We start from the raw sequence: 12,952 nt of genomic DNA on the forward strand, positions 1-12,952 counted from the left end.
CAGACCTCTCCTGCCGCGCCCGCTGCTCCCCTCAGCAGTGTGTTTTGTCGGTCTGCCTGCTTTGTTCCCGCTCTGGCTCTGGTGAATTCTCTCACCCTCCAGTGCTGCTGACTGTACCCAGTGCTTGTATAAATAAATAAATGAATGAATCTATATAAAAAATAGACTTTCATTAAAAATGTAGTGTAAAGGGGCCTCCCCTGTGGCACAGTGGGTTGAGCACAGCACTGTGAAGCTGTCTGCAGCCTCTGCAGCACAGGTTTAATTCCCAGCTGGGGAGATTCCCACATGGTGCAGCAGACCTCTCCTGTCTCACCCGCTGCTCCCCTCAGCAGTGCTTTCGGTCTGTCTGCCTGTTCTGCTCCCCACTCTGTCTCTGGTGAATCCTCTCACCCTCCCATGCCTCTGGCCTGTACCCCAGCTCTTGTATGAATAAATCTTTAATAAATAGTAGTGTAAAGAATGACTATTTTATAGCTTATCAAATCTTTTGAATTATTCATTTAATATTGGATTGCTGTGAATATACTTACCACTACTAACATGTACATTTATAAATGGTTAAGATGGTAAATTTAATGCTATGTGGTTTTTACCATAATGATAAAAAATAGCTTGCAAAAGTTAAAAGCAAGGCCAAAAATGGGGATACATAAAAGATAAAAAAGTAACATAATGAAAATATAATTTTAATCTACAGCATATAATGAACTCCTGCAAAACACTCAGAATAAGACAATGTATCCCCTAGAAAAATGTAACAAATGCATTAGCAGACATTTTCTAGAAGAGAAAACATGACAATTAAGTATATGAAAATATGTTCAATTCTGATAGCAATCAAATCAGGTAATGATTTTTTAAAATTTAATTATATATATATATACACACACATTATATATATATGTGTGTGTATATATATATATATATATATATTATATATATATTTTTTTTGCGGGACCCTCGCCGGTGGCCAGGGATCAAACTGGTGCTGCAGAGGCTGCGGGCAACCTCACAACCCAGTGCTCAACCGCTGCACCACCAGGAGAGGCCCTAATTTTATATATTTTTTACATCACTTTTCAATTTTGCACAATGTATGCATTTTCATCATGGTTATTGTCCCCATACAATTCCCACTCCCCTTGTTTTCATCCTACTCCCTCCTCCCCCCGCCCCATACTGTGTCTCTGGTTTATAGTTGCTTGTTGATTTTGATTTTTACTTTATTATAATTAGTCTTTTTCCTGGTCCCTTATTTAAGTTTTCTAAATCCCTGCTATGAGTGAGACGATCTGGTATTTTTCTTTTTCTGTCTGTCTTATTTCACTGAGCATAATCCCTTCCAGTTCCATCCATGTTGCTGCAAATTGCATGAGTTTATCTTTTTGATTGCTGAGTAATATTCCATTGTGTATATGTACCACATCTTCTTGATCCAGTTATCTATTTTGGGGCATTTGGATTGTGTCCATAGCTTAGCTATTGTAAATAGTGCTGCTATAAACATAGGGGTGTAGGTGCCCTTTTGAATTAATGTTTATGTGTCCTTTGGGTAAATACCCAGGAGTGGGATTGAATCCTATGGCAGCTCCATCTTTAGCAGGTTGAAGAAGCTCCACACAGATTTCCAAAGTGGTTGGACCAGTTTGCACTCCCACCAGCAGTGCAGGAGAGTTCCTTAATCAGGTAATGGATTTAAAAATATATATATAATTTTATAAGGTTGTAAAACTTCAATAAAAGTTTGGCAGCATCTTGCATTGCCAAAAATATTGTTCACCAGAAACTCTCATAAATTGGTGTATGCACTTTTAAAACCATTAGAATACCTGCTCTTCCAATTTTATGCATCTATAATCTAGATATTTGCTCAAAGGAAAAAGTAAACATTTTCACAGCAGTGGAACTCGCAATAGCAGCAACCTGCAACAACTGTGATGATTATATCACAATGAGAATGGATAAACAATGTGATAAATTCACTGGATTGAATACTATGTGAAAGTAAATGAGAAACAATAACGGATAAAGAGAGTGGATATATTATTGAATTCAAAGAAAGTTACAGAAAAAGAATCATGTAACTCCATTTATAGACAGGTTTAAGGCTTGCAAAATTAATGACACTTTATAAACTATGAGATAAAACAAATGACCCATCGACAATTCTGTATAGTAGCTATTGCCAGAGAACAGGAAGGATCCACAGTGGGATTTCAAAATATTGATTACGTTCACTTTCATAAGCTATATGGTGGAGATCAATGTTTGTATGCTTTTCTGAAATTGATCTATTTAATGTATTTTCTAAAATCAAATTAACAAATAGTTTGCTACCACTGAGCATTCAGTGAACACCTCACAGACAGCATTGGCAGATGGGTATATATTAACGTTGCAGTTCAGGAAACTCGTCATTTGAATTTGTCTTACCCAACATTAAAAGTTCACTGAAAGTTCAGCTAGTTTCTCCTCACAAACATCCTGCAACTATGATGGATTCCTCTTCTCCTTTCACCAGGCATGACAATAGTCATAAGTCTCTCTTCTGCTATAAGGGCTTTTCTCGGGAGTTTAATTCATATAACTTTCTTTGTGTCTTCTGTTTCTTGTTCTTCAGATGAGAACAACACTCTCTTGTGACTGTCTACATCCAAACTTGAATCAACATGAAAATCTCTTTCATTTTGAAATTTCACACTTATCAATCTTAGTTCCTTAACACTTATATAGCTATTTAAAAGAAAAGTATTTAATATGTTCGTTTGATACTTGCCTTTGAAATATTCCATTATGTTAACATTGTCTGGATTTTAATTTATAGGTTGATACTATATACATCATTTTAAATTTCCTTGGGGAACTAGCTTTTATTTACTTTTAGGAACACAAAAAGTGTCTACTAAAAGATTATGCCATTCCTGTATCTCTTACATATTAATTTTTTTTCTTACAATTGTGTTTGTTTCTTTTATAATTTTTCCAAGTATATCTATAATCTTTTTTTTTTGCCAAACAATCTGACACCATTTCTGAAACTTATTTTTTTTATGCTTTCACATGTGAATGACAGTTGGTCCAGTATTACATTCTTGAGCCAAACATATGGTTCTATTATTATTTTATAAGGTTACTTTGAGTTCAATTTTGTTGTTGATAATTATGTAATAATGGTTCATTCTTATTTTTCTGTAGCGTTTCTTTTTACTCTAGGATCATTTAAAATTTGTGTCTGTCATTGGTGTTCCTGAATATTATTATAATATTCTAGGTGTGACTTCTTCCCATTAGCTCTCTAGCACTACTTTAAATCTAAAGTTTTAATCTCCACTTTTCTTCAGTTCTGGGAAATTTTAAACATTTTTTCTTCAAATATTACCTCTTGCCTTTTAATTTAAAATTTAAATTTCATTTTTATATTCCCCATACAATTGCCACCCCCTTATTTTATTTATTTATTTGTTTGTTTGTTTGTTTGTTTATTTATTTATACAAGCACTGGGTACAGTCAGAAGCGCGCGGGGAGGGTGAGAGAATTCACCAGAGCCAGAGCGGGGAGCAGAGCAGGCAGAAGGACCGAAGTACACTGCTGAGGGGAGCAGCGGGCGGCAGGAGAGGTCTGTGCGCCACGTGGGACCCTCCTCCGGTGGCCGGGAGCAGCCGGGGATCGAACCTGCACTGCAAAGACTGCGGGCAGCTTCGCAAACCAGCGCTCAACCGCTGCGCCACCGGGGAGGCCCCATCCACCCCCCTTATTTTGACCCCAATCCCCCATTTCCCTGCCCTCCACCCCCCATAGAGTGTCTCTGGTTCACAGTTGTTTGTTGATTTTGATTTTTACTTTCTTATAGTTATTCTTTTTCCTGGCCTCTTATTTTTCTAGATTCCTGCTATAACTTTTTTTTATAACTCATAATGCCATTCTCCTTGACTCTCAGGTTTACTTACATATGTTCTAATCTATGTTCCCTTCTGCTTGCCATCTAGGAGATTTCATCCAACTCATCTTCTGGCTTATTAATTCTTAAAATGTATCTATGCTACTATTTATCAAACTATTGTACTCTTATTTCAAATGTAAATCTTATATTGAATATTCCCAAGTGGTTCTTACTAAAGTTCTTTTGCTTGTGATTTTCATGACTATGATATGCTTATATCATCCCTTAACTATTTAAGTATATATACAATTTTTTGATGCTTCTGTTCTGTGTGCTTTGTTATTGCCCTTCTTTTGAGGGGACTGTACTTCAGGTGTTGAATACACTTGGTCTAAAAGCTCATAGAACATGACATGAGCTCATGTTCCATGAGCTTTCAGCTACTCTGCTTGGTATTAGAATAAAGTCAAAGTCAAGGTCTTAGATAGTTACTCATGGTGCATTTAAAGAAAGAGGCAAAATATCTGGAGCCTCAGCCTAATTTCTGCCACTCAACAAAATAACCACTCTGTCCAGGACTTCACTTTAAACTCTAAAGAAAAAGCAACAGGGTGGAGATGGTCTCCCTAGGTTTAATCCACTGGCTCTTAGGTTTGGAGTGTGAGAACATAGAGAAATGAATCTCCTTGAGTGTCTGGATAGCCTACATCAGTTATTTTGAACTCATCTCTGCAGGACTTTTGTTCTGTACTATTATTTTTGACACTGGTGGTCTATTCTGTTGCTGCAGAATTCTTTTGGAAAGGGCTAATGTTGTTTCACACTAGGAGAGAGGCAAAAAAAAAAAGGGGGGGACTTAACATATTCCTTCCATCATGTTCTTTTATTGTTGTTTCAGTCTACTCTCTATCCCAGCTGCAGCATACCTGACAAGTATACACCCCGTTCAAAGGAACTTGTGATTCCCCAAAAATTTACAGACCTTTTGTCATTATTCTTGTTCAAATCTATGCTACCCTTTTATTTCTGTAGAGTTCTTGGATGAGGATGAGATGGGTGGCAGACACATTCAAAGGTGAACCCCAATGAGACACACCCTTATATAATCCTCTCCACTTGAGTGCAAGCAGAATCTCTGACATATTTTAACCAATAGACTATGACAAAGGTCAGAGGATATCACTTCCATGGCCACTTTTTATTATGCATGTATTTGTCATAGAGGAGAATTATCCCAGTGGCCTTGAAGAAGCAAAGAGCCATGTTGTGAACTGCCTATGAAAGGAGCCATGTGGCAGGGAACTGTGGCTGCCCTCCAGTCAACAGCCTGTAGGTAGCCAGGGACGTCAGTCATACAGTCATAAGCAAATTAATTCTTTCAACAGCCTGAATAAGCTTGAAAGCAGATTCTTCTCTAGTCAAGCATTCTATAAGATTCCAGCCGGCCAATAACTTGATTGCAAGCTGAGTGGAGGAACCTGCCAAGTCATTCACAGATTCTTGGCCCACTGAAACTGAGATAACAAATGTGTGTGGCCTTAAGTTATTGTATCAGTGGTAATTTGTTATGCAACAGCAGAAAACTAATATAGTAGAAAATAGCTACACTAGTTCTAGAAACCAGAAGCTGGGAGTAGGTAGAGAAGCAAATATATGATCTCTCAATGAGGAGCAAAAATCATTAAAAGTAGAATTGCCACAATTAAATACAGGTCATCAACTACAAATTTTTTAGCATCATAAATAACACCTTCAGGTCTATTTTTTGTTTTTTAAAGGTTTATTTATGCATAGAAGAGATGGGGTACAGGCCAGAGGTGTGAGGGGTGAGAGGATTCACCAGAGACAGAGTGGGGAACAGAACAGGCAGACTGACCGAAATACAGTGCTGAGGAGAGCAGCGGGCGAGACAGGAGAGGTCTTCTGTGCCATGTGGGTAGCTCCCTGGCTGGCCAGGGACCAAACTCATGCTGCAGAGGTTGCAGATAGCTTCACAGTGCTATGCTTAAACCCTTGTGCCACCAGGGAGGCCCCTTTATTTTTTTTTTAATGTCAGTTGGGTATGAAGTGTTATATATGAGAAACTGAGGTCAAGAATGTTCTCAAGGTCACACTGGTACTTCTGGATTTTGAACTGTGTGACACTAAGTCTATACTTTTGACTAGGGTATTCCAACGCCCATCTCAGATCTATTTTAATTCAATTGAATAGTATGGTCTATTATTGATTATTAAAGATGACTATCAATATTTGTTTCACTTTTATGTAGAATGTCAATAAAACATATTAACTTCAATTTCATCCATACTAATGTTCAATAAATTCTCACTCTTTCAAAAGGAAATTTCTCCAACTGTCAAATAAATTTATTATATATGGGGAACCATGATTTTTATTGAAGTTTAATATATTTAAAATAAAACTAATTTAAAATTCATGACAAAGAAAATATCATTCTAATAGAATCCAGTCATAGATTATCAGAACTGATTACAACATCGGTATTGTAGTTATTTTGTCCACAAGTCTCTTTTAAAACTGTTCTTAGGAGAAGCTCAATTGCATCTTTCAGAGCACATCATATGAATGGGGGCAAAGTGAGTGGATTAAAGTATTTATGACCTTCACATAAACCGTTTCCTGCTAAATGGATGACAAAATGGGATTATATCACAGATCTTGTACTGATTGGAATATAACAAGTACCTGCTGAAAGTTACATTTTCTTTGCTGCTTAGACTCACTCACCAAGTGACTATTTCATATCACTAATTCATTTTTATCTACAGCTTTGTTTTATTAACAAATTTTAAATACCGATGATGATGAAATATAAGGCACTGTTTATAACAAACTGCTCTAATAGCACTCAGTTACTTGGAATATCAACTCTTACCAGTTTTGTTTTCAGGATACCAGCAAAATTTGTAGATGTAAATATTCAGTTTTGTTATCACAAAAACCAACCTTTTTGGTTTTTTTTTAATAAATTTTATTGTTATATTCCCCATATAATTACAGCCCCCCCCATTCTGACCCCAATCCCTCCCCTCCCGCCCCCGCCCCCCTAAAAGTGTCTCTGGTTCATAGTTTTTTGTTGATTTTGATTTTCACTTTCTTATAGTTATTCATTTTCCTGGTCCCTTATTTAAGTTTTCTAGATTCCTGCTATGAGTGAGACCATCCGGTATTTTTCTTTTTCTTTTTGGCTTATTTCGCTGAGCATGATCCCTTCCAGCGCCATCCATGTTGCTGCAAATTGCATGTGTTTATCTTTTTTGAATGCTGAGTGATATTCCATGGTATATATGTACCACATCTTCTTGATCCAGTCATCTATTTTTGGGCATTTGGGTTGTTTCCAAATCTTAGCTATTGTAAACAGTGCTGCTATAAACATAGGGGTGCAGGTGTTCTTTGGAATTGATGTTTATGTGTCCTTTGGGTAAATACCTAGGAGTGGAATTGCTGGATCATATGGAAGCTCTATGTTTAGTAGGTCCAGAAATCTCCACACAGATTTCCACAGTGGTTGGACCAGTTTGCACTCCCACCAACAGTGCAGAAGAGTTCCTTTTTCTCCACACCCTCGCCAACATTTGTTGTTGCTAGTTTTTTTAATATGTGCCATTCTCACTGGTGTAAGATGGTATCTCATGGTAGTTTTGATTTGCATTTCCCTGATGACAAGTGATGTTGAACATTTTTTCATATGCCTGTTGGCCATTTGCATTTCCTCTTCAGAGAAGTTTCTTTTAAGCTCTTCTGCCCATTTTTTGACTGGATTCTTTTCTTTGTTGTTGTTGAGTCTCATCAGCTCTTTGCAGATTTTTGTGATCAGTCCTTTATCATTAGTGTTGGGTGCAAAAATGTTCTCCTAGTTGGTGGGGTTTCTCTTTGTTTTTGTTATTGTCTCTTTTGCTGTGCAGAAGCTCTTTAATTTGATGTAGTCCCAGCTGTTTATCTTTGCCTTCACTATCACTGCTTTGGGTGATGTGTCTGTAAAGATGTCTTTGATGTGCAAATCACATAGTGTTTCGCCTATATTTCCTTCTATATATTTTATGGTTTCAGGTCTTATCTCTAGTTCTTTAATCCATTTTGAGTTGATTTTTGTGTATGGTGTGAGGTGGTGGTCAAGCTTCATTCTTTTGCATGTAGCGACCCAGTTTTCCCAGCACCATTTATTGAACAAACTTTCTTTGCTCCAATGCATAGTCTTTGCTCCTTTGTCAAAGATTAGTTGACCATAAATCTGTGGGTTTATTTCTGGATTTTCTATTTGATTCCATTGGTCTGTATGTCTGTTCTTGTTCCAATACCATGCAGTTTTGATGATTATGGCTTTGTAGTATAGTTTGAAGTCTGGGAGTGTGATGCCTCCATTCCCTTCTTTTTTTTTCAGGAGAGCTTCGGCTATTCGGGGTTTTTTGTGATTCCATATGAATTTCATCAATAATTGTTCTATTTCTTTGAAGAATGACATTGAAATTTTGATTGGAATAGCATTGAATCTGTATATTGCTTTTGGAAGGATGGCCATTTTAATAATGTTTATTCTTCCAATCCATGAGCAGGGGATGTCTCTCCATTTCTTTGTGTCTTCTTCTATTTCTTTTAACAGTGTTTTATAGTTTTCTTTGTATAGGTCCTTTACCTCTTTTGTTAGATTTATTCCCAAATATTTGATTTTTTTTGTTTCAATAACAAAAGGGATGGTCTTTTTGATTTCTTCTTCTTCAGATTTATTGTTTGTGTATAGGAAGGCTACTGACTTTTGCGTGTTGATTTTGTATCCTGCCACTTTACTGAACTGATTGATGAGTTGAATTAGCTTTTCTGTGGAGTTTTTGGGGTTCTCTATGTATAATATCATATCGTCTGCAAATAGTGATAGTTTGACTTCTTTTCCTATTTGGATTCCTTGGATGTCTTTCTCTTGTCTTATTGCCCTGGCTAGGACTTCCAGTATTATATTGAAAAGCAATGGTGAGAGTGGACATCCTTGTCTTGTTCCAGATCTTAATGGAATTGCTTTCAGCTTTTCACCATTGAGAATGATACTGGCTGTTGGCTTAAAGGAAAAAAAGGGAGAAAGCACAAATAAACAGGATCATCAATGAAAGAGGAGAAATCACAACGGACACAGCGGAAATCAAAAGAATAATCAGTAACTACTATGAACAGTTATATGGAAACAAGTTTAACAATCTAGAGGAGATGGACAAATTCCTACAACTCTACAATCACCCAAAGCTAGATAAAGAAGAAATAGAACACCTAAACAGACCAATTACAATTAGCGAAATTGAAATGGTAATCAAAAACCTCCCCAAAAACAAAAGCCCAGGACCTGATGGATTTACAAATGAATTCTACCAAACATTCAGAGACGAATTAGTGCCTATCCTTCACAAACTCTTCCAAAAAATTGAGAAGGAAGGGACAATACCAAACACGTTCTATGAAGCCAACATTACACTAATACCAAAACCGAACAAGGACAACACAAAAAAGGAAAACTACAGGCCAATCTCCCTAATGAACACTGATGCAAAAATCCTCAATAAAATTTTAGCTATCAGAATCCAACAATGTATCCATAAGATAATTCACCACGACCAAGTTGGATTCATTCCAGGGGCACAAGGATGGTTTAACATCCGAAAATCAATCAACGTTATCCAACACATCAACAAAAAGAAATATAAAAACCATATGATAATATCAATAGATGCTGAGAAAGCTTTCAACAAAGTGCAACACCCATTCATGATAAAAGCCCTTGAAATTCTTGGGATACAAGGAACATACCTTTTTGGGTTTTTTGGGTACAACTAAAGAAGTAAAATTATTTCCCCTTGCCTTCAGGAAGTATTGGGAGATTAAATAAACTTTTATCACCAACAACAACAACGAAAAGAAAACAATCTGTTTATTGCTAATGATTTGGTGTTTGGGCTCAAATGCCATCATAATTTATTATGTAAGGGAGAGAGGGGAATAAGAAGAAAAAGGGATGGAGATGAAGGGGCTGATTGTGTATGTGGGATATTGCTCAGGGAATAGATCTTGAAGAGAAATTAGTATTGGAGGTTATTATTATAAGAGGGTATAGAAGCTTGGTTGTTAATTCTGGGAATACTGCAGAAAAGGCAATGGTATTGGGCCTCCCAGTGGTGCAGCGGTTGAGTGCTGGGCTGCGAAGCTGCCCACAGCCTCTGCAGCACTGGTTCAATCCCTGGCCACCAGCGAGGGTCCCACATGGTGTGACAGACCTCTCTTGTCATGCCCGCTGCTCCCCTCAGCAGTGTCCTCCATCTGTCTGCCTGCTCTGCTCCCCGCTCTGAAACTGGTGAATTCTCTCACCCTCCTGTGCTTCCAGCTTACCCAGTGCTTGTATAAATAAATAAATAAATTGAAAGAAAGAAAGAAAGAAAGAAAGAAAGAAAGAAAGAAAGAAAGAAAGAAAGAAAGAAAGAAAGAAAGAAAGAAAGAAAGAAAGAAAGAAAGAAAGAAAGAAACAAAGAAACAAAGAAACAAAGAAAGAAAGAAAGAAAGAAAGAAAGAAAGAAAGAAAGAAAGAAAGAAACAAAGAAACAAAGAAACAAAGAAACAAAGAAAGAAACAAAGAAACAAAGAAACAAAGAAAGAAAGAAAGAAAGAAAGAAAGAAAGAAAGAAAGAAAGAAAGAAAGAAAGAAAGAAAGAAAGAAAGAAAGAAAGAAACAAAGAAAGAAACAAAGAAAGAAACAAAGAAACAAAGAAACAAAGAAACAAAGAAAGAAAAGGCAAAGGAGTTTACTGTCTGGGAAGATATGAATGAATAGAAAGAAAATGGAGTAACTCATGAAATATCACTTAACATATAATATCTATGTAGAAGCTGATTCTTCACCTGCTAGTCACCAACCCTTTCCTTCAGTAAGAACTCATGTCACATTCCCATTACTTGATCTTCGCCTACCTCCAAAAACAAATTTGCTATCCACACCCATAGCTTTCCTGCTGAATGGGTTAGAAGAAGATTCTTGGTATTCTGGAGTACTTATATCACAAGCTGGGACACTTTAGATAATTGCTATCATGAATTTTTAGTGAGAACTGAGACAACCTGAATCAACATCGTTTAACAATTAAGATAGACAACTGAGGGCATCTTTCCTACCTGATCTCAGTGTTTGTTCCCGAGAACTTCTTATCCTAGAAGATAAAGCATTTGAACCAATACATAACTTCACCTTTTGCTTCAGGAAATTGTTGCATACCATTTTGTCCAGGCAATTTATTCACTAAGGCAAACATCTTCTTTGAGGACAAAAGATTTTGCACATTAGCAAACAGCTCACTTGTCAAACAAGAGTTGACTCATCAAGACTCATGTCAAGAAGCTAGTCTAGCTGTGTTCATCAATCATAACTTATAGCCAAACTCTGATTATTTGCTGATATTCATCAATTTCCTGCCTTAGTAGATCCACCTTTAATGATTTGATTCAAGACTCTACAACCTTGTAAATATTCTTTCCTGACAGCCCATCCTGATTTGAAATTAGGACTGTCAAGGTAGTATACTCCTTTACTGAAGTAAATCTAATTAAGTTTGCTTTCTTTTATTAACAGGTTTGCTGGTGATCTCTTGAGGGGATCAGTAGGCGCAAAGTCAGTGAATCTCCATGTGGGTGACAGGGTTGGCTAGAACCATTGGAGAACATTTCTGTTACACTTAGAGAAAATGTTGATGTTCCAGTGTTTTAGTGTTGATAATTTAATGCCAATTCCTTTGGGTCTATTATTTATGGGTCTATTTGTTATCCACAATGTATTACACAAGACAATAAGAACTAAGAGTAAATAGAATATGGCATAAGTAAAACTAAAATATTAATGATACTTATCTCTAATACATCTGTAAAAAAAGATCACTCCTTTGATAAGCTGTTCTCTATGTTGCATCTCAGTAATTTACAAGACCAAATGCCAAGCGGTATGTGTCTGTATATGTGTCTCTGTGTATATATCAGTGATGTGTGTATGTTTGTATGTGGACAAGAGAGATGTGAGTCATATGCGCTTACTAAGGATTTCAAATAGGTACAATAAGATCACATTTCAAAGGTATCGGGTATCATGTACAAACACAAATTAAATTTTGCATAAGTTCTAAATCTCTGTCCAACACTTTGTAGAGTTCTAGATATTGGAGAAAAACAAAATTTTGGATTGACAACTTGCATTTAGGCCAACATCTAAAAATAACAGTCTTGTAAAGGACTCACTTGGTAAAACAATCAGGTATTCAATTGTGCATCAAAACTATCTTTGGCATCCTGCATGTCAAATTCCTTCTTTCAGTATCATCAGAGATATGAAACTCCTTTAAAATAAACAGTTGTTTTCCACTGTGCTGTAATCACCTTTTGTATATGTTATGTGATTTTATTTTGTCAATATCAGAGAAAGAATACTTCCTTATAAATAAGTATTTTTTTTTAGTTTACATGGGTTTTCATTATTGCTTCTCCTAATCAATTTATCACTCCATGGTGCCATAGTGGAGGTCCTCTTTTCAGCCTACCCTCTTATTTAATCATTCCTACCAGACACCCATATGCAATGACATACCATTAATAATGATTTTAACTCAGACATTCAAACTGTTCAACAGATTTCGATAACACAGTGTTGACTTCAGAATTTTATCCAACAGAAGAAGTTAAATGCGGTGACAGCATTTGGAATTAGAATGACCTATAGTTCTACTGGGGCTTGAAGGACTAAACGTAGGGCTGCTTAACAATAGTTGAAAAGAGTTGTACCTAGAGCAGATCCTAATAAGACAGGAATGCCTTCAAAGTCTTTAAGTGTAGGCCAAATAATATTCTCAGGTAAGATTATATTGACATTGTAACTTGAATTTTCCAACCAGCCTGTTTTCTCTGCTGACTTTGATCAAAGAAGAAAAATGCAAAGTTTATCCCCCGTTTTAATGGGGATGTTTTGACATATTACCATTGACTCAACTCTAAGAAACCCATTTCTGGCTGCTATGTTAAATAGATATTTTTG

This window comes from Talpa europaea (assembly GCF_964194135.1).
Source record: "Talpa europaea genome assembly, chromosome: X".
NCBI classification, from domain to species: domain Eukaryota; kingdom Metazoa; phylum Chordata; class Mammalia; order Eulipotyphla; family Talpidae; genus Talpa; species Talpa europaea.